Source organism: Panthera onca, chromosome E2 (genome assembly GCF_046562875.1).
Source record: "Panthera onca isolate mPanOnc1 chromosome E2, mPanOnc1 haplotype 2, whole genome shotgun sequence".
NCBI lineage: Eukaryota > Metazoa > Chordata > Mammalia > Carnivora > Felidae > Panthera > Panthera onca.
Genome location: NC_138353.1, coordinates 30141115 through 30162171, shown reverse-complemented (window position 1 = coordinate 30162171; position 21057 = coordinate 30141115).

The window sequence follows — 21057 nt, the reverse complement described above, 5'->3', positions numbered from 1 at the left end:
CGTTATCTACACCTCACACATGAGGAAGGGAAGGCACTGGGGTGTTGAGCAACTCGCTGAAATGGTAGCATCAGGGTATTCAAACTTACAGCCTGGCACCGGAGACCTACCCTTGGGGTGCTGCGCTGGACTGCCCCTCACAACTTTCCAGTTCGAATCTGGAAGCTCTGGAGACCACGGCTCCCCCAACTATCACCGCCATTTATTGACTCCATCACCTGCGTCCCATCCTCCAGTTCACCGTCTTACTTTCGTTCCATTGTGTCGACTTCCTCGCTGGGGCTGAGTGGTATGCGTTGTTCGCCCCATCCTAGAGCTCAGGAGAGTGAGGTTCAGCAAAGTGAACTTGCACAGCTGGTGGTTGAAGAGTCAGGGTTCAGACAGAGGCACGTGCACACCAGACCCCCCAAGCCATGGCTCCAAGATGCGTTTTTCACCCGGCGCCACCGCAGCAGGGAGCAAGCAAGGAAGGAAGGACATCCAAGAGAGTAGCACCCCCTGACTTGCCTCAGAGCAGGCAGAGGGGTCAAGGGCCAGGCAAGAAAGGAAGGTCATTAAGGAAATCACGGACCCTCCCCCCACCCCACCCCCCTATCACGGATGTGACATAATGAGGCGAGGTGGTTGCTATTTCCTAACCAACTTTGATAATATCCAAAGTGCTTTACAATCTACTTCCCTTTCACCTGGCACACTGGCCGGACTACCTGGATGCAGCGGAGCCGGCCAGGCTGTCAGAAGCCACCCCTCCAATACTTTTTTGAAAACCCTTCCATCAGCCCCCCGAGATTAACAACACAGCCCCACGGTGTCCCACAAGCTGGACTTTGGGGGTTGCGTGCATGTGCACGAGGACAACAGCCATACCCTGCCCAGGGCGTGTGGGGGTGCTGGAACAAGTAGGAGAAGGAGGGCTAGCCCGGGTTCCACCAAAAGACATGCTGGGCACTCAGGGTGGTGCTTATGGAGGAGCTTCCTTATCTCTTACCTTTCCTTCCCTAGCACCTTCTCCCCTTTTCTTCTCCCTTTGTCTCTTGCTTCTTTTATTTCCTTTCTGGAAAAGGAAGCCCCGTGTGGGAGAACAAGCACTATCCAGGAATTCCAGAGACCTGGCTGTATAGTCAGCAAAAAATGAAAGATGCCTTGTTCAAGGGCGGCAGTCCCAGCCCTGCGTTTCTGTCGCTGACCAGCCAAATAGCCGCCTTCTTCTCTCTAGATTTCAGCCCCCAAATTGTAACCACAGGACAGATGCATTAGATCAGGGCTTCAGGCTTTTTGAAAAGATAAAATTTATTTACAACTGTTTACAATTACAGTAAAACCTTGGTTTCTCAGCATAATTCGTTCTGGAGACTTGCTTGAGATCCAAAGCACTTGCCTATCAAAGCGAATTTCAAGAACCGTTGGCTCAGTTGTGATCCTGTGACGTTCGGTGCCACCTACTACTCGTATTGCAAGACACTGCTGGTTTATCAGGTTAAAATTGATTGGAAATGTTTGCTCGTCTTGAGGAATGCTCGCAGAACAAGTCACCCGCAATCCAAGGTTTTACTGTATTTTTGAGCCTATATTTTGCAGATAGTAGATTTTACATTAAAAAAAAAAAATTTCAAGACTATTAGCCTTCCTTGAAAAAAATAGACCTGGTCACACAGGACCTACAGTCTTCATGCTAGTTGTCTGTTGGCACTGAGTTCCTTTGCCTCCCCTAGATGGAGCATGCATTCACCACCCAGAGCTCACAGTCACTTGGTCTTACCCCTACCCTGCTCCTGGGTTTGTTAGAGGCTGGGGAAAAGACAGAACCCACAGGCACCTCAGAAGCTCCTAAAAATGCATATGGATAGAGGATCTTTTTTTTTTTTTTTTTTTTTTTAATGTTTATTTTTGAGACAATGAGAGAGACAGAGTGCAAGCAGTGGAGGGACAGACAGAGGGAGACACAGACTCGGAAGCGGGCTCCAGGCTCCGAGCTGTCAGCCCAGAGCCAGACGCGGGGCTCGAACTCACGAACCGAACCGTGAGATCGTGACCCGAGCCGAAGCCGGATGCTTAACCGACTGAGCCACTCAGGAGCCCCTGGATAGAGGATTTCTAAGCCTTGCCTTCTCTGTGTGAGAAAGCCTGAAAACAAGGCGAAACCAAAAGCCAGCCCAAGCTGACACTGAGTGCAGCCAGTGGCAGAAACGCCATGTCCTGCACACATCGTTTTCAAGGTGTCCTCACACATGGGAGCTCCGGGACTCTCCCACCCGGGGAGGCACAGGTGCCAGGTTCCTGCTCAGCACATTGCAAGATGAGGAACCTGAGCTGCAGGGAGGGGAGGTGACGCGCCCACGTCACAATGCTGCCATTGTCAAGGGCGGAATCAAACTCGGGTTTGCTCCCTCCTGCCCGGTGCTCCTTCCCCTCTACCAGGAAGTCTCTCCGTCTCAATTTGAATACTAGCTGTTTCCCCACTACATTGTCCATTGGTTCCTCTAACAGCTTGGCAGGTGTGCTGGGCAGCTGCTACTAAACCCATTTCAACAGATGAGGAAACTGTGGTGGTGTGGCCTGTTGGCATAAAAGCAAAGCGAGAAATTTTCCCTGGCATAACTGGAGGGAGAATGGGAGGGGTGAGTCTCACTCTCTCCCCTCCCCCTCCCCTCTCTCCCCCTCTCTCTCTCTGGGTGGGGGAAAGGGGGACCCTATTACACTCCCCCCGCCTCCTCTTTTTCTTCTTAAGAGAGAAAAAAAAGGGGCGGGGAAAAGGAAAGATTAAAAAGTACCAAACACCAATCGTACTCACTTTGCAAATTTGGAAACAGCAGTCCTGGATTCTTTTCTCTTTTTCTTCCCTCCCTTCCTTCTTTTCTTTTTACTATGAAAACAAAGAATTATCTAATGGCATTTGAGCTTTTCAAGACACTGCATGGATTTCTCAGTGGTTCTTACCCAAATACATAAAAGGCAGCGTGGGATGCTGAGTTGTACTTCCCAAGTTAGGATACTGAATCAGTCATGGAACTAACAAGCACAGTTTCACACACTGGCTTAGAAACGACGGTCAGAGGGAACCCCAGATCACTTGGGATTTCAGAGCGAACCAAGCTAAGTCTCTCAGAATTGTTGTTCTGGTTTGGGGAACATCTACAATGTGCCAGGTGTCTCCTGGGTACTTTATAGACAAAACCTTTAAATCCACAAAATATTCCTAGGAGGGCATTTGTTATCTGCATTTCCCCACTGAGGAATCGGAGGTGGGCCAAAAATGTCTAGAATGCTGCCCAAGGTCATCCCACAAGCCTGGGTCTGACTTTAAAACCCACATTCCCTCTACCACACTGAGTTTGCAATAGGAAAAAAAAAAAAAAAAAAAATGCACCCCCTCCACCAATATTCCTGTGAGTCAGGGCCTTTCCTTAATCCATTTATCCCCAGTGACTCTTTCTGTGTGTTTGGGGGGTTCCTACAAATCCTTTGGGGTTGTCTGAAGGATAGATCATGTTTGGGCTACTTTGCCATCAAATAAACTTCAACAATATAATCAAAATCCTAAATAGTAGCCAATAGTGTACTGGAGTCAGCTCTCAGTTCTCCACTCATCTTAGGCTGTCACTTTTAATGTCCCTTTGGAAGGGATAAAGCCAGTTTAAACTAAGTAACGAACATTCAGGAAGCAAACACCCATGCCACACCCTTGACATGGTGTACTAGGGAGGAGGGAGTAAACATTAACCAGAAAGCAAATACGGAAACATCAGAGAGGTGGTGCATGGAGCAAAAAGCAAGCAAAGTCGGGTAACAGTAGCTAAGCTCGTGGACTTGGAAATCAGCCAAAGTCTGGGTTCAAATCCCTCCTTTGATACTTACTAGCTGCCTGGTATTAGGCAAATTACTTAACTGGTTTTAGCCTTAATTTTCTCTGTAAATCTGGGGTGATAATAATACGTTCCTCTGAGTCTTGTTATATAGATTAAATGTTATAATGTATAGAGCATGTTTGGGAGAGTGCCTGGCATTATTATTATGGGCTCAATCAACGATAGCTGTTATTATATACAATCAAACTGCAATTAACCTATTTTGAGAGGACTCTCTCCTCTCAAATTTCGTCACTCTCCGCTCATATTTCAAGAAAAAGGTCACATCGGAGTTTTGTTTTTTTTTTTTTTTAATTGTTATTATACTATTCTTTTTACATTTCTGGAGCATGTTCTGTGGTCACTACAGATTCGAGCTAAATTGCCCACAATGTGAATATTCGCCATAGCAATAAGAGTGGCTCCTCTATGAAAAGCAGGTGAGACTGTAAGCACAGAAGAAAGAGAGTGATATGTCCATTGGACTCAACCTGTGGAAGAGAGCAGGTGGGTAGGAAGCCAACAGGTTTCGGGAAATATATGCAGAATGGAACTTTGGGGAGAATGCCAACTGTCTATCCACCCATGCCCCAGTCCTGGGTGGGGGCACCCCGGTCAATTGATATCACGCAGAAATGGAAACCGGCAGGGACTGGAAAAGAGCAGCCAGAAGACGTAGAGAAAATAAGCCCCTAGTTCATCAGAGGCAGGATGAAAGCTGACGCCACTCCTTCCTGAAAAGAGAAAATGAGGGTATCCGATAGAACAGTGCTTGGTATCTGCAATCAATGCAGCGATTCTGGCCGGGCACAAAAGTCTACTGTGCCATTTTGGATGCCCTATTATGAAAAGGATACTGTGCCATTAGTGAGGCCCGGTGCAGTACAGCCCAAGTGACCGGGGGGCACAAAGATCCACGGATATTTTAAAGGGGAAGTGAAAACAGACTGGCACTCTCCAGGAAACGAGACACAGAGAGGCGGGAATTCGCAGAGGGACATGGCATCGGGAAGTGAAGACAGAATAAAAGCTAAAAAGGACATTGGAGTTCATTGGTCTGTCTCCCTGCCTATCTTCTGCGTCCTCTGAACCTAGGTTAAGGCGGGATGGTCCGAAAGAGGTATTTATTAATGAGGGCACTTAAAAAAATACTAAGCATTTACCCGGGAACCAAACAGAGAACAGACAGGAGAATAATGAGTTCTGGAATTAGGGTAAGAAATGCCTACAATGGGGCGCCTGGGTGGCTCAGTTGGTTGAGTGTCTGAGTCTTGACTTTAGCTCAGGTCGTGATCTCGCGGTTCGTGGGATCAGGCCCCGAGTTGGGTTCCAGTCTGACAGTGCGGAACCCACTTGGGATTCTCTCTCTCCCCCTCTCCCCCCTCCTCCACTTGTTCTTTCTCTCTCTCTCAAAATAAATAAATAAACATTTTTTTAAAAAAAAGTGCCTACAGCAACCGTTCCAATGACTTTGGAATAGCATCAAATAGCTGGAGAAAAGGAGAAAGGAAACCAAGAGATACTGAGCAATTGATATGCTTCAGAACTGGCTTTGAAGTCAAACACCTCAACCCTCACTCATTAGCTGTGGAACTTTGGGCAAGTCCCTCAACTTCTCTGAGCCTCAGGAACAATGTAAGCCCCGACTTCATTGTGTTTTTGTGAACATAAGAAATAACAATGTGTATGAAACACCTAGAATAGTGCCCACCATGGAATGGGCCCCCACAAAGTGGTGGGCATTGTTGCCGTTATTATCGGTGTTGTTCATGTAGCGCGCCGGGGAGAAGGGCCATGTTTTACACGTGAGGAAATCACGGCTCAGAGAGGTTAGATAATTTGCCCAAGGTTGCACAGGCAGTAAATAGTGGAACTTGTACTTGACCCCTGGTTTGTCTGACATACTCCCTCCCCATCCCGTCCCATGGCAACTGATAAAAAGGAAGACAAAATCCTTGCTTCATCTATGCTTAATTCACGCTTCCTTCATAGATAACACATTTTCTAGGAACCTAACTCATTAGCACATACTTATATGGTTTCTACAGCTCTGAGGCCTCTGCAGGCCTCAGTGAAAACCTGACTTATATTTGGGGATCCTGGGAAATGGACGTCCCCAGAAGCCAAAATAAGTAGAGTAATGGAGACTGCATGCGTTACAAATGGATAAAAATAGCATTTGAGACGATGGTTTGGAGAGAGAGGGGTCAGTTATTTGGCAAGTGACTACAGAGCATCTCTGAAGACTGATAAAGCTTCTGTGCACACGGCCATGTTGCCTCCTTCAGCAAGCTTACCGTCCTTCTGGGACCTCTCTTCCTCCTTCTTTTTTGCTTCCCAGCTCAGAGCCTAGGTTTTGTTCAGGACAGTCTAGCTCTAACAATGGATTGTATTTGGCCTCAAGCAATCTGGACAACCCATTCTCCTTTGCCAGTGATAGGCCATGGATGGGTGTGTGTCCCAGTTTTAGCCAGGAGATGCAAGCAAATGTCTGCAGGAAACTCCTAGGCTCTCTTGCTCTGGCAAGAGGGGGTATGTGAGAAGAACCCTTCTTGGTTCCTGCTTGGTATGCTGGGTATGAAGATGTGATACCTGGAGCCACAGCAGCTGTCCTGCAGCCATGAGGGGAGACATTGCTGATACATTGAGAATGGCAGATCAGGAAGAAAGAATGAGCCTAAGTTCTCAGTGACATCATTAAACTGCTGTGCCAATCCTGGAACCACTTGTTTCCATATACCTTGCTCTGTCAGTAAACTAAAGGTTTTTGTTGCCTTCCCATCGCTAGTTGGCATTTCTATTACCAGACCAATAAAATGAGACTACCTTGGAATGGGACCAGGTTATGTGTGTTTTAAATATTCCCAAATCACCCTAATAAGGTTAGGGTTCAGAACCACTTTTCTATCCCCTGAAAAGCTTAAGCATCGTGAGACGTGTTCCAGCTATTCAGAAGAGGAAAAGACTTCTTTCTGGGCAGATTAGCAGTGAAAACATTTGGGAGAAGGTAGCATTTGATCTGACCTGGGTGAGATGGGTAGGATCTGAGCCTATGAGGATAAAAGAAAATGGTAGTCGAGGGAGCAAAGCCCTGAGGAGCACAGGCTGTATATGGGGATGCTCAAGTAGCTCACCTTGGCTGCATCACAAGGCATGAAAAGTAGGCGATGAGGCTGGAGAGATGGTTTGGGGCTGGGCTGGGTATTGGGTGGTGGTTTAATGCCATGCTAAGGACTTGGTGCCCAAGACTGAGCTAGTTGCTAGAGATGATGAAAGAGAAGTTTAAGACCCAGCCTGGTCCCTGAAATGTTTCCAGAGTAGTGGGGATGTCAAGGGTTACTCATGAAACTCTCGGGAAAACAAATGTGCCATATATAATTAAGCTCCCCAGGTGCCAGCACAGAGAGAAATAGCCTTAGGATGTCAGAGTCAGGAGAGAATGGTGTGGGGTAGAACAGGATCGTGAAGCTGTAGGATGCTAGGGGTGGATGGATACCTATGGGCACAGTGTCTCACTTTCTAAATGATACTGGAATGCTGTCTATGCCACTCCTGGGAAGTGAGCCCTTAGACTCTATCTAACCTCTTCTGGCACAAAGACTTCACTGGTTGGAATCTATTATTAGACAGTTTCAATGATCATCCAGTTTTTTATTACATCATACCAGAATCAATCTTTTTAAAGCTTTAGCCCACTGACCCTCGTTTTACTCTACTAGTCTAGGGTGAGATGAGTTGAATTATTGGTTCTACTACTCTGTAATGTTAATGCATTCAGCCCCTTCCCACAGTCTCATAGTGAATAAAGTATATTTTCCTGACCCTTGACTTTGAGATGGCTTGATTCGAGCAATTGGGATGTTGGTGGATGTAATGCCAGCAGAGGCTCTTAATGTGTGTGTCCATTTGGGAAAGCACTTTTGTACTCTTCAATCACGATGAGGAAAATATTCCCAGGGGCACCTACTGATTTCCAAAGAAAAAGAAACACATGGGACGAAACTGACCCAAACCATGACCTTGCTCCAAGCACAGCAGAGACCTCATCGGATCAGACAAAGTCCAGCTCACCTGTGGAGCTGCAAGAAGTAAACAGATGTGGTTAATAAGCACTCATGTGGCAACGGCTGACTAAGACATACAGCGACAAAGAACAGGTTTGCTCCCTTCACACCAGAATGCTCTTCAAATAGATGGAGGTCACTATTATTCCCCCCAAATATTATCATTTTGTTCTCATATATCCCAGTGCCGATAGCCATTTCTTGTGTGGCGTGCGTTCCAAACCTTCCTGAATGTAATTGCTCACTCTTTCACCCAGAACTGAGCACACGGTGCTCCAGATGTAATGTGCTCCTTGCAGAACCTATTAGGATTATCACTGCCCTTCAACTGAAAATAATACTTTATTACCACATGTAAAATTGCTTTAAATACAAAAAAAAAAAAACCCAAAACTTCTGTTGTTGGATCATATGGAGCTTTGGGTTGATTAACCCTCTGACCTTTTCTGAGTCAATCACTGTCAGTCTGGCTCTCTGAACCTATATGTACACAGTTGACATTTTTTTGGATGTATTCAATATACAGATTCTATTACTCTTAAATTGTATATGGCTGTTCCTGACCTAACAACCTGGCCTGTCAATACAATTTGAATCCTTATTCTGTCATCAAACATATCAACTGTTCCTTTCCTACTTAGGCCATCCATAAATTTGGTAAGTATGCTTGCTATGTCCTCCTCCAAATCATCACAAGAACAAATATTAAACACAACAGTGGTAAAAACAAGAACCTAATGGCATATCTCTAGAGACTTCCAGGATGAATATGAGTAGGTTGGTTGAAATTGAGTAACAAATCCCTTTTCAACTATATCATCATCCTGTCTGTGTTTTGACATGTTGTCCACAAGAATATTATGAGTGACATGACCTTGCTTATAACAGTATATATCAGTGAAGTAACTTTATCAAAAATGGAAATTGGTTGGAACAGCAGGATCTGCTCTTGGAGAACTGATAAAGGGTCTTAGTAATTAGTTCTTTCTTTTCTGTGTGCTTATCAACATTGTTTAATAGTTTGTACCATCTAACTGTCAGGAAGCAACATTGGAATAATATCTCCAGTCTGGCGAATGTATCTTTAAAAATTTTTATGAAATTTATCATTGATGGGTAGTGTAATTTGGTACAATGTAATCTATGATGATGTGTCTTATCAGGACACTTCCCCCGGACTTGACCCCGTCTTTCTCACTGTCTTGCGGACCAGAGGCATTGTGCACCACACCAAATTCAACCTGGCCTTGCCAGCAGTTGGATAGCCCCAACCTAGACATGTACTGCTCCTATATGAAGCCAGGCTCCTACAGCTTGTGCTGTGTTACACATGCTAAGCTACTCCTTGGGCAGTAGCTCCAGATTCAGGACTATCAGGCATTTCCTCTCCCCACCCCCCACATTATGCACATCCCATCTCCCGCCCCAGGACTTTCCTATTGTCATTAAAGTGCAAGACCACCATGACCACCATGACCACCATGACCCCCACTAGGCACTTTCTTTCCTCCTTGCAGAGGGATGGTGTGGAGACAAGGCAGCTTCCCATGGACTCCAAGAAGACATCCAGTAAGACAAAGCAATCATCTTGACAGGAAGTAACGCGCTTCCCTGTATGACTTCTCTCCTTTGCTGCCTCCTAAGTTTTTGCCACAAGCTTTGCTTTCTAGGTTAGCCAAAGCTCTCAGCCCCCTGCCTGTGTCCCCTTAGCACTCACTTCCTCTATCTGCTGATGACTTCCTACCACCAGCACTTTCTCCTGCATCTCAGCCTACACGTAGGGGAGGCTGGATGCACTGGAGAACCGATGCCCCAGAGGGCAGAGGATAAACCCTTCTGATTTCTCCCTCTTTGGGTGGGACAACTCTGAAACACATTCTACCCTGTGTCTCAGAGGTCCCCAGTGGGACTGAGCCCCAGATGCCTGCAGTGCTAACCATTGACCCGTGTCTTATTGATTCCCTTTCCCTCCTTGTCTCATTTCCTCACTCCTGTTCTGGTGCTTCTTGGAATCACCTCCCAAATAAGTGATTTCCACTGAAATCCTTGACTCTGGATCTGCTTCTTGGGAGACCCAACCTGAGGCACTAGGGTACCTGAGACCTTCTCCCATGATAAGAACCCCTTCCCTATCAAGGTCTCCCATTCTGATGGAAGAGTGACAAGGGTGTGCACTAGCCAGATAGGTCTTTATTTTTTTCCTATATTCTTGTACACTATTTTTTTTTTAACGTTTATTTATTTTTGAGACAGAGAGAGACAGAGCATGAACAGGGGAGGGGCAGAGAGAGAGGGAGACACAGAATCCGAAACAGGCTCCAGGCTCTGAGCGGTCAGCACAGAGCCCGACGCGGGGCTCGAACTCACAGACTGTGAGATCATGACCTGAGCCAAAGTCGGACACTTAACCGACCAAGCCACCCAGGCGCCCCAGTGTACGCTATTTCTAAGTAAAATGTAAAGACGTAAATCATCAATGTTAACAGAATAGTGTGTTACCAGAGTGTTGCAGCTTGTTATCTGCAACATTATATTAGTAGATCTCACTTTCGCATTTCATTTCTGTCAAAATGTTATTTCAATGATTTGAATAGGTAATAAATGGGAACATGGTAAAAAAAATATGTGCAGAAGGATGGATAGTGAAAGCAAGTCTCTCTCCCCCATCTTAAGTCTACTCATCTGTTACTAGTTTCTTATGCATCTTTCCAGAAACGTTCTATGCATTAATAGTCACACGCACTCATGTTCGCGCACACACGCTCACGTTCATGCACACACGCTCACACACAGGTACACATGCCTAACTTCCTATAGGACAGGTGGAATCCTGTACTGTACTCTATGGATTCTTCTGAATGTTGCTTTCTCATGTGGGAGTAAATCTTGGTGGTCATCTCGTGTCAGTAAACCCACACTTGCCCTATTCCTTTAATAGTGGGGCTAGTTTTCCAGTGTATGCATCAGTTTCAATGCCTTTTAAGTAATCTTACTCCTTTAACATCACCTAGACCCTAACATGATCTAAAACCTTGAAATAACTCTTTTATTTGCTCACAATTCTACAATCTAAACTGGGCCCACCTGGGTAATACTTCTGGTCTTGCCTGTGGTTGTCCCTGTGGATGCGTCCAGCTTGGCAGGTGGATTTGGGGCTGGGATGGCTGGGTCCCTTGCTGTCATTCCATGCCATTTCAGGGTCTCTCTCTTTCCTCAAGAGCTCTCATGGCCTCTCTACATGGTCACTCCAGCAGGGGAGGGAGACTGGGCTTTTTATGTGGCTCTTCAGAGCTCTGGAAGCTGTCAGCCTTCTTAATGCTTAGGCCAGAAACTGGCCTGTCTTCACCTCTGCTGCATTCTGTTGGTTGGACCGCATCATGGACCCAGCCATGATTCAAGGACAAGGGACTTCACAAGGGTGCAGACATAGGGAAATGTGGTTCATTGGGGGTCACAAATCTGAAAGTACAAGGGACTTCAGGGGAAACTAACTAGTTAGGGGATCAGGGATCCCAACAGATGTACATCCTTTTGATGGGATTTGTGACATTTTGTTTGAAAATGTGATTATAATTTTTAACAATGGCAGCACATCCGTAATTCACATCATGGAATTGTAAGATTTAGAGAGATCACCCGAAACTTCTCCTTCATTTGGCCAATGAAAGATCTGAAAATCTGAAAGGTTAACGGTCGAAAGAATGACAGCATTTCCCTGACTCGTGGTCCCTGAGCCAGCCCCAATTCTTTATCCCCCTCCTTATCTTTCATGCCCTCCATGAAGTTCCCCTCTGTAGGCTTCTGCCCATTCAGTTCCTGGTTTAACAAACATGTATTGAGTACCTGCTATGTTCTGGGCACTGTTCCAGAAGGTCATTATTTCAGAGATGTAGTAATTCTAGCCCAACGTAAGTGGTGTGCTGGAGCTGGCTCGAACCATCACATGAGACCTGCCTGTGCGCATCTTCAACTCCGCGTTTGGTGACATCATGTTGGTAGCTTGAAATTGGCCGTGCTGGGAATATGTGTAGCACAAAACTTGAGAAACACTACAATTCAGGACTTTTTTTTCTCCCCAAAGAGTTGCTTGTTAAACATTTACCAGCACACCCTGGATTTAGTCTTAAACCACATTCTCTTTTAGGCTAAGAGGGGTTTCTTTACCACAGTCCATGCTGACCTACAGGTCTCTGTCTTGTCATTCACTGATTCACCCAATCAGTAAATATTAATTGATCAACTACCAAGTTATAGGCCCTGCATCAAGAAGGTGACCTCTGCTCTTTACCAGATAATTGTCTGCAGGCAGGCAAGTGGGCCTGGTGTTGCTAGATTTGCTTTAGTAACAGAACTTGGTAATCCAGATTTATACATAGCATTGCCCAAATTTTGAATGTAAGCAACAAATTGCAAAAATTTACAAATTGTATCTGGGCCAAATTAAGCATGTCTTTAGGTTATTTGTTAGGAGGGCCACTAGCCTATAACTTCTATTCTTTTATTATTATTATTATTATTAATTATTTTATTTTAGAGTGAGAGAGAGAGAGAGCACATGAGTGGGTGAGAGGGGCAGAGGGAGAGAGAGAATCTTAAGCAGGCTTCACACTCAGTATGGAGCCCAACGTAGGGCTTGATCCCACAACCCAGAGATCATGACCTGTGTCGAAATCAAGAGTCAGTTGCTCAACCAAATGAACCACCCAAGTGACCCTGCAACCTCTATTCTAATCCTCACAAAAGTGTGTGACATCAAGGCCCTAGGCTCTCCACCCCTCCATGCCCACTGGTGTCGCTGCAGTTAAACCACCTGGAAATCCAGGCATATGGAGGGCACTCCGCCCTCTCCCCTGTGTTTAAAACAAGACCCTTTGCTTACAGGTCTGTGTGGCTGCCAAGTAATAACCATTTCTTCAGGTTCACGTTTCACTCTCTACTCAGCTACACTGGCCTTCTTTTAGATGTTTGAAGAGCCCATGCTGCCTTCTACCACAGGGCCTTTGTACCTGCTGTCTCCTCCTCCTGGAACACTGCACTTTCACTTCAACACAAAGACTATTTTCTCAAGGAATCTCTGTTCTTCTAGACAAGCTCAAGTCCCTATAATTTATCTACCATTATGACCAGAGTTTGATCTTTTGTAGCATTGTGATGGCCACAAGAATGCACTTCTTAGATCTTTTTGTGGAGGGGAGTCTAATTGATAACCCCAGCTGCTCTGCCCTGACCACCACCCCTCTGCTGGGGCCATACTTCCCAAGGGCTGCCCCTAGCCCATCACTGAGCATGGCAAGAACTCTCAGGCAGGTCTGTTCTTCAGAACATGAGACTCTTCTGATGGGTAACTTTGGCATGGCCTGGATTCCCTGGGAACCACCCCACAGAGCAAGACCACTGTCTCTCTCCACCCCAGACCTGCTTCACCATCTGAAGACTGGCTCCCCCAGTCTTCTCCCGCCTCCTCCCTATTCTCACTCACAAATAAATCTCCTGCATGTTTAGTCCTGTCCTACTGGCTGCTTCTTGAGGGACCTAAACTAGTGTAAGCATCTATTATGGGGATAAATTTAGGTTTATAAGTGCAATTACTTGATGCTTGCTTACCTCCCAGACTCAACTGTGAAAGCAGGGGTTAGTTCAGAGATATGTTTGTCTTTGGCCGACTGTTAAATCCCAGCCCTTCCCACAGGGCCTGGCACACAGTGGGTATTCAGTAAACACATGCCGATTTGACAAAATAATGAAACCATTGAAAATACAGTGAGTGTTGAAAAGTAAAGATCTGGTTAAATGTAACGTATGCTGGCCCTAACTATAGGCTGTACTAATTTCAACACAGAAACTGGAACTGGGGAGTGTCCCCTGGAGAATAAGGTAAATAAACATAAGACAAATGCAGCTAGTCCAAGTAGTTCATGCGGTGATTTCAGAATGTTGAATGGGATGGCATTTCGATGTACTTGCTGAAGGAACCTCTGCTTTCTCCCCAAGGCATGACAGTTTGGTAATGGAGAACACACTAGAAGAGTCAATTCAAATACTGTCCAAGATGGACAACCTCAGAAGTGGCACACAATGCCAGCAGTTGACAAAGGACTTCTCAGAGCTGACTAGCTTGAAATCTACAATGACCTGGCTTAGCATCTTTGGCAAGTCACTTTCTCTCTCCAGATTTTGATGTTCCCATCTGTACCATGAGGGGGTGGCGTTGGGGGCCCTGAAGCATTTCTAGCTTGGGCAAACTCTGGATTCTAAGTGGAGTGGACAGACATCTACCAAAGTGCCCGGTACTTAGGAGGCTTTCAATAAATCTTGCTTGAATGCATTAATGAAAACATGAATGGAGGATACCTCCTCTCTCCCCTGGGTACACAAGGTTTGGGGGCCCCAATCTGTGCTAGCAGGGGAGGCAGGAAGCAGCTGTTTACCTTTGAGGGAGCGGCTGGGTGATGTGCTTGTGCAAACAGCCATTTACCCAGGTGTCAAGAGGAGGGACAGAGAGAGAACACACATTTATTCCTTTCCTCGTGGTAATGATCCAGAAACCCCAACCTGCCTCTCTGCATTTTTCCAGGCAGTGCTGGAGTGGGGGCCTGTTGTTTTCTGACCAGGCTTGGGGCCAAGCAAGACTCCCTCCCTCGTTATTCCCACTTGTACTCCAAAGTCACTCCCTTCCCAGTAACTGTCAGGGGTAAATATCAGCACCCAAAGTTATCTTATTATTGGACGTTGTTTTCTGCTTGCTGTCTGTATCCTCTCACTGGAATAGAAACACCTTAAGAGTAGGTCATTTGTCTTGTTCACTGCCCTATCTCCATAGCTGGAGGGGTGTCTTGGACATGGTGGGCCTTCTCAATAAGTGGATGTTGACTGACTGATGGACAGGTGAGCTGTGCCCCAAGCCTGGTCTGGTGACATCACCAGCCTGGAATTACCACCATTAACGTCACCTCGTTGGGTACGTCAGCATCCTTGAGTCAATCATGGCAGTCATTCTCATAGTGTCTGTCTTACCTCCTACTTGTTCTTAGTGTATTTCTCTAATTGAGGTCTCCTCTGTAATTTAAATAAATGTATCTAAACTCTACATTGTATGCCATGACTATAAATGGAAACCAATATCACTTCCCATAAGGAGAAAGTAATCATAAATATGAGGACAGTGGTCATAAACCTTAGTGCCAAGGGGATGGCGAATGGAACACTATTTCAACGTGTTTCATCCTTTGTAAAACTAGGCATTGTATTGTATGCATTTACCAACCTTATTTTGATACAGGGTCCATAGGCTTCATCAAACCTTGTAAGGAGTTTATGTCCTCTTCCTTAAGAGCCATGGAGAAGACATACCAAGGTGCAGTCTGCCAATGGTCCAAGTTTGAGGTCTTTCCTTTTCTAAAAAGGAAAATCCAGTCATGGTAGGATAGTGTGAAAGACATGTTAGCACTGAGCTGAGACCCTCCATGATGTAAGAACGACTAAAAGAAGACAGAAAGGGAAAGGGCTTTTTAGGTGTAATTTGGTGTCTGGGTGCCACATTAAGTCATCTTAGTTTCCTTGGGTGAAGCTAGGGTCTTCAGAAATATCAATTAAATTGCACAAAATTATTTAGGTTTAAATTTAATTGCACAGAAATCATTTAGGGTTAAATTCCAAACCCATTATTTTGGATTAATTTATCAGTTCATATCACTAAATATTTGTTGTATGACTATGACTATTATTGACAAAGCTGTGCAATAAGTTCACGTACTAAAGAGCTTCTGAGTAATTGGCGAAAAATGGCTATGTAATCATGATATCAATATATATATATATATGATAAAATTTAATTTCTCCCATGGTAGGTGAATCCCAAGATGCCATAAGATTGATGAGAATGTCCAGTGTCGGATGGCGGGGCTGAGAAAGGATTCCTAAACTTTGAGCCAAATCCTAAAGGATAGGCCCTCTGTCTATTATTCAAAATTGCCTGGTCATGAGAACTCTCCCTGGGACTTGTTAAAATAAAGATTCCTGGACTCTATTTCAGACCAGCTAGACCAGAATCTCCAGTAGAAGGACCCGGAAATCTTAAAAAAAAAAAAAAAAAAAAAAGTACCCCAGGTGATTCTTATCATTAGACAAATTTGGAAGCCAATGTGCTACCTAAGTCAGTGGCTTGCAAAGTTGCCTGTGCATTTGTAGCCTGTCAATATATAGATACTGGGCTTATCTAATCAGATTCTCTGATTACAATGGCATGGCCATTTTAAGATGCTCCTAAGATAACTTTTGTGCTCACCATATCTTGAGAATCACTGAGCCTGGTTGGAGATGGGTGGTGTAGAGGTTAGGGTGTGGATAATGAATATCCCAGGCAGAGGGAAGAGCGTAAATAAATACTACCTGGTGTAGTATTTGGGAATCTACAAGTACCAGAGCACAAAGAGAGATCACAGTAAGAGATGCCGTGGCAAGGAACTTGGAATTTCTCCTATAGGTCAGCGCTTCTCACTGATAGATGTGTGTATGTGGTTGGAGATGCACCCATCAGAATCACCTTTAGAACCTGATAAGATGAAGTGTTAGAAGCAGAAGTCTATGAAGTAAGAAGAGCACTAGGATATTTTGTTCTGGTAACTCCTCTAGCTTTAGAGTGAATTTTAAAAATTATTGAAAAAGGTGCGTGGCTGGCTCAGTTGGTAAAGCATGTGACTCTTGATCTCAGGGTTACACGTTTGAGCCTCATATTGGGTATAGAAACAACTTAAAAATAAAAAATTCTTGAAGTATAGCATGCTTGCAGAAAAATGCAAGAATATAAATTTAAAGCTTGACGAATTAACACAAAGTCAATACCCAACCACCAGCCAGATGACAAGGTAGAATGCTACCATCAACTCAGATGCTCCACTTGTTTTCCCTTCCAGTTGTTACCCTTGCTTTATCCCCGAAGTTAACCACTGTTCTCACGTCTAACATCGTAGGTCAGTTTTCTTTATTTTTTGAGCTTAATATAAATGGAATCATGCAGTATAAACTTCTTTGGGTCTGGATTTTTCCATTCCACATCATGTTTGTGAAACTTGTCTGTGATGTTACACGTAGAAGTACTTTATATTTTCATTTTTGTATAGTATTTCAATTTACAAATATACAATACTTTGTCTATTCCATTGTTTCCAAATGCTGGCAATTGTAAATAATGCTACTATGGACATTCTTGGATATAATCTTTGGTGTACGTATGTGTTCATTTCTGGTGGGAATATGTCTCTGAGTGGTATTCCTGGATCATAGGGCATGGGCATATCCAATTCTCTATGCACTGTCAATGAGTTTTTAAAGTGTTTTTTTTTACCAGTTGACAATTCTACCAGCAGTGTGAGAGTTGTGCTTGCTCCATATCCTCACCTCACTTGGCATTAACAGTCTTTCTTATTCTTTCTTTCAGCTATTCTGCTAAAATACAGTGGTAGATACTTGTAGCTTTACTGTGCATTTCCCCAGTGACTAATAAACTTAAACACTTTTCTATGTGTTTATTGGCCATTTGGGTACCCACTTTGTGAAGTTCCTGTTTAAATTGTTAGCCCATTTTCTATTATTTTTCTTATCTATTTGTAGGAATTTATATATATTCTGGATATGACTTTTTTAGCATTTCTAGTTCATTTTTCACTCTGTGATTTGCTTTCCCACTCTCGTAAGGATGTCTTCTAATGAAGATCAATTTCTTCATTTTAATGAAGTCTAAAGTATCAATGTTTTCTTTTATGTGTTTATTTATGTCATGTTAAGAAAGCCTACCCCCAAGACACAAGACATGTCCTACATTATATTCTGAAAACTTAACAAATTTTTTTTAATATTTATTTATGGGGGGGGGGGGAGAGAATGAATGGGGGAAGAGCAGAGATAGAGTGAGACACAGAATCCAAAGCAGGCTCCAGGCTCTGAGCTGTCAGCACAGAGCCTGACATGGGGCTTGAATTCATGGATCTTGAGATCATGACCTGAGCCAAAGTTGGACGCTTAACCAACTGAGCCACCTAGGAGCCCCAGCGAGTCTATTTTTTAAGGTATTGATCATGGATATTTTAAAACCCAAGTCTCATAAGTTCAGTATCTGGACACCCCTTAAGTGTTCCTCTTTCAATTATTTTTTTAATCATGTAGTTTTGTCTCCTAAGATGGCTGCTAGTTTAGAATTAGATGCTAGATATCATAAGTTGACCTTTGAACAATGGAGGGGTCGGGGTGCCAACCCCATGCAGTCAAAACTCCATGTATAACTTTGACTCTCCCAAATGTAACTACTAAACAGCCTACTACTGACCAGGGGCATTACCAATAACATAAAGTCAATCAATGCATATTTTTATGTTATATATACTGTATACTATATTCTTACAATAAAGTAAGCTACAGAAAAGAAAATGTTATTAAGAAAATACATTTACATTGTACTGTATTTATTGAAAAAAATCCACAGATAAGTGGATCCATATAGTTCAAACCTTTGTTGTTCAAGGGTCAACTGTGTATATATAAAATTAAGATCACTTGAGACTCTGGGTAACTTTATTCTCTTACAAAGAAGATTTGCTTTTACCTCTAGTAATCAGGGTAGAGACAAATCACCTAATCCTATCAGAGATTGAGTTTATTCAAAACTGGACTTCAAAGAAAATTCTACCTCTTCAAACAAAACAAAACAAAACTGGACTTCATTCTTTGTGAGGGTTGGTTTATTCTGATTCACTGCCATTTCTTTACTGGGCTCTAAATTCCCATTTTCCCCCTTAGTCTGGTAAGACTGCCAGAAGCATTGCTCAGCTTCTGTCCTCAGCCACTGCTTGTGAACCAGATAATAGTCTTTGGGGGAAATAGGATGAATGTTGAGCTCACTGTTTGGTATTTGCCTTTTCTCAAGAATCTTAGCCCCTTAAGTCCTCGTAGTCTTGGTAGCCCTTTCATACCTTCAAACCTAATCAAATATTTTGTCTGGCTTTTCTAGTTGTCCTTGGCTGATGAATTGGTATACAGCAAACAGGTCTACCATTACAAGCCCTAAGATATGTGGTTACATAGGAAAATAAATTTAAGAAGAATACATATGTGGAGTGCCTAGGTGGCTCAGTCAGATAAGCATCCAACTCTTGATTTCAGTTCAGGTCATGATCTCACAGTTCATGGGATCAAGCCCTGCATCAGGCTCCATGCTGACAGTGTGGAGTCCACTTGGGATTCTCTCTCTTCTTCTCTCTCTGCCCTTCCTTTGCTCATGCTGTCTCTCTCACTCTCAACATAAATAAACATTAAAAAAAAAAAAAGAAGAATATGTAGGTGATCCTATATTCATTAAAATAAAAATATTGATAAGTTGTTAGAACAGAATGCATAGGAATATCATCTGAAAAAGGAGTAGTCACCTATTTACATTGGTTACATATTATGCAGTATTTCATTTTCTATACTACATATATTTATAATGATTGGACTTCAGTTTTCAGTGGGATATATTCATATATAAGAGGAAAATAATAAGGTCTTTTCAAAAAATTAAAGAAATAGAAATGGCATAATAGATAAAATAGCTGGAAAGTGAGCTTGTCTTTATGTTTGTTTCCTAATTTAGGAAAGCTGGGCTTACAGAATATCCACCTATATATAGAAAGAGCATGGTTAGACTTATGCTGTATTTTACCAACTTTCCCCTTGGTAAGCTTCATTATGGAGGGGCTTTTTAGTTAAGGGATTTTCCAGGTTGATGAGTTACCTGTGGGAACCTGACATTACTTACTGGGCCTTGTTATCCATTTGATCTGCAAATAAAAGGGAGACCAAAATTATAGAAGCCCTCCAACTTTAGGAAAACATTTACTTAACCAAACTAACTTTAGCACATAACTAATTAAAAAGGAATTTCTTCTTGGGAAGAGAAGATACACACTTACAGAGTGCTACAATTTATAAAAGGACTCAATTTGAAAACTCCATCCCATTGTTTTGCCAGCAAATACTGGACTCCAAATTTGGGAGTTAATACTAAGCTGAGCTAATTTTCGTCCTATTCATTCTACCCACGTTTCCAGTCTTTCATGATCATTTTGAGTCTGAATTTTGTCTCCAACTATATGAAACGACACTTCCATCATTTTATCAGTTGAAAGTTCAGTAGGCAGGCCTCCATGTCCTAATCTAAGTTATTTATTAAAATTTTGGGAAAAAAAATCGGAATCAAGGGTGGAATAAAGTAAGAGTTTACTAAAGGCTTCTCTGCAGGTTGTCGATAATAAATCAACACCCCTTGGGCATGATTGTTCCATCTACTTCAAATCCACCTGATACAGTATAAAGTTATCCATATTTCCTTCATTCCACTAGGACTGCCAGTTATTTCATTCCCATTCGAATCCTCTCCTTGGTGAACTAACTTAGTCACAGCCCCTAAGAGCCAGCCCTTATGTACCTGGCCACATTAGATTGGACTAAGGGTGAACTGAGCCAAACAAATTTTCTATCTCAAGAGCTTGGTAAAGACTTGATAAGGGTGTAGATCTTAAAAGTTCTCATCATGCAAAAAAACATTAACTACATGAGGGGATGGATGGCAAGTAAACCTATTGTGGTAACCATTCTGCAATATACACATAGATCAAGTGATTATATTGTACGCCTTCCACAACTTATACAATGTTGTATGCCAATTACATCTAAATAAAACTGGGAGAAAATGAAGAGAGAAATAAGACCTGAAGTCTGAGTCTGCTGGCTGTAGGGAGCTAAACAGGAGGGTCATGTGATTTAGGGGCTGGGGCCACCATCACAGGGTTACCATGATGGGCCATGTATAAACAGAAGAGTAGGGGCTGATCTGTAGGGAGAAAGAAAGAACCAAAACATACATGCTGAGAGAAACAGAAATTTGAAACCAGAAAGAAGGAAAAAGATGAAGAGAGTAGCTGTCTGTTGGCTTCCCCGTTCCCATGAGGTGTCTAACTTTATAACCTGTACTTTGATTCTGTGAGTTTTTCTGTAGTTTTAAAATTAACTCCTTTTTTGGCTTGAGTGAGTGTTGCAACTTTGTTCCCTCCAAAAGTCATATGCCGAAGCCCTAACCCTCAGTACCTCACAATATGACTGTGTTTGGAGACAGGGCC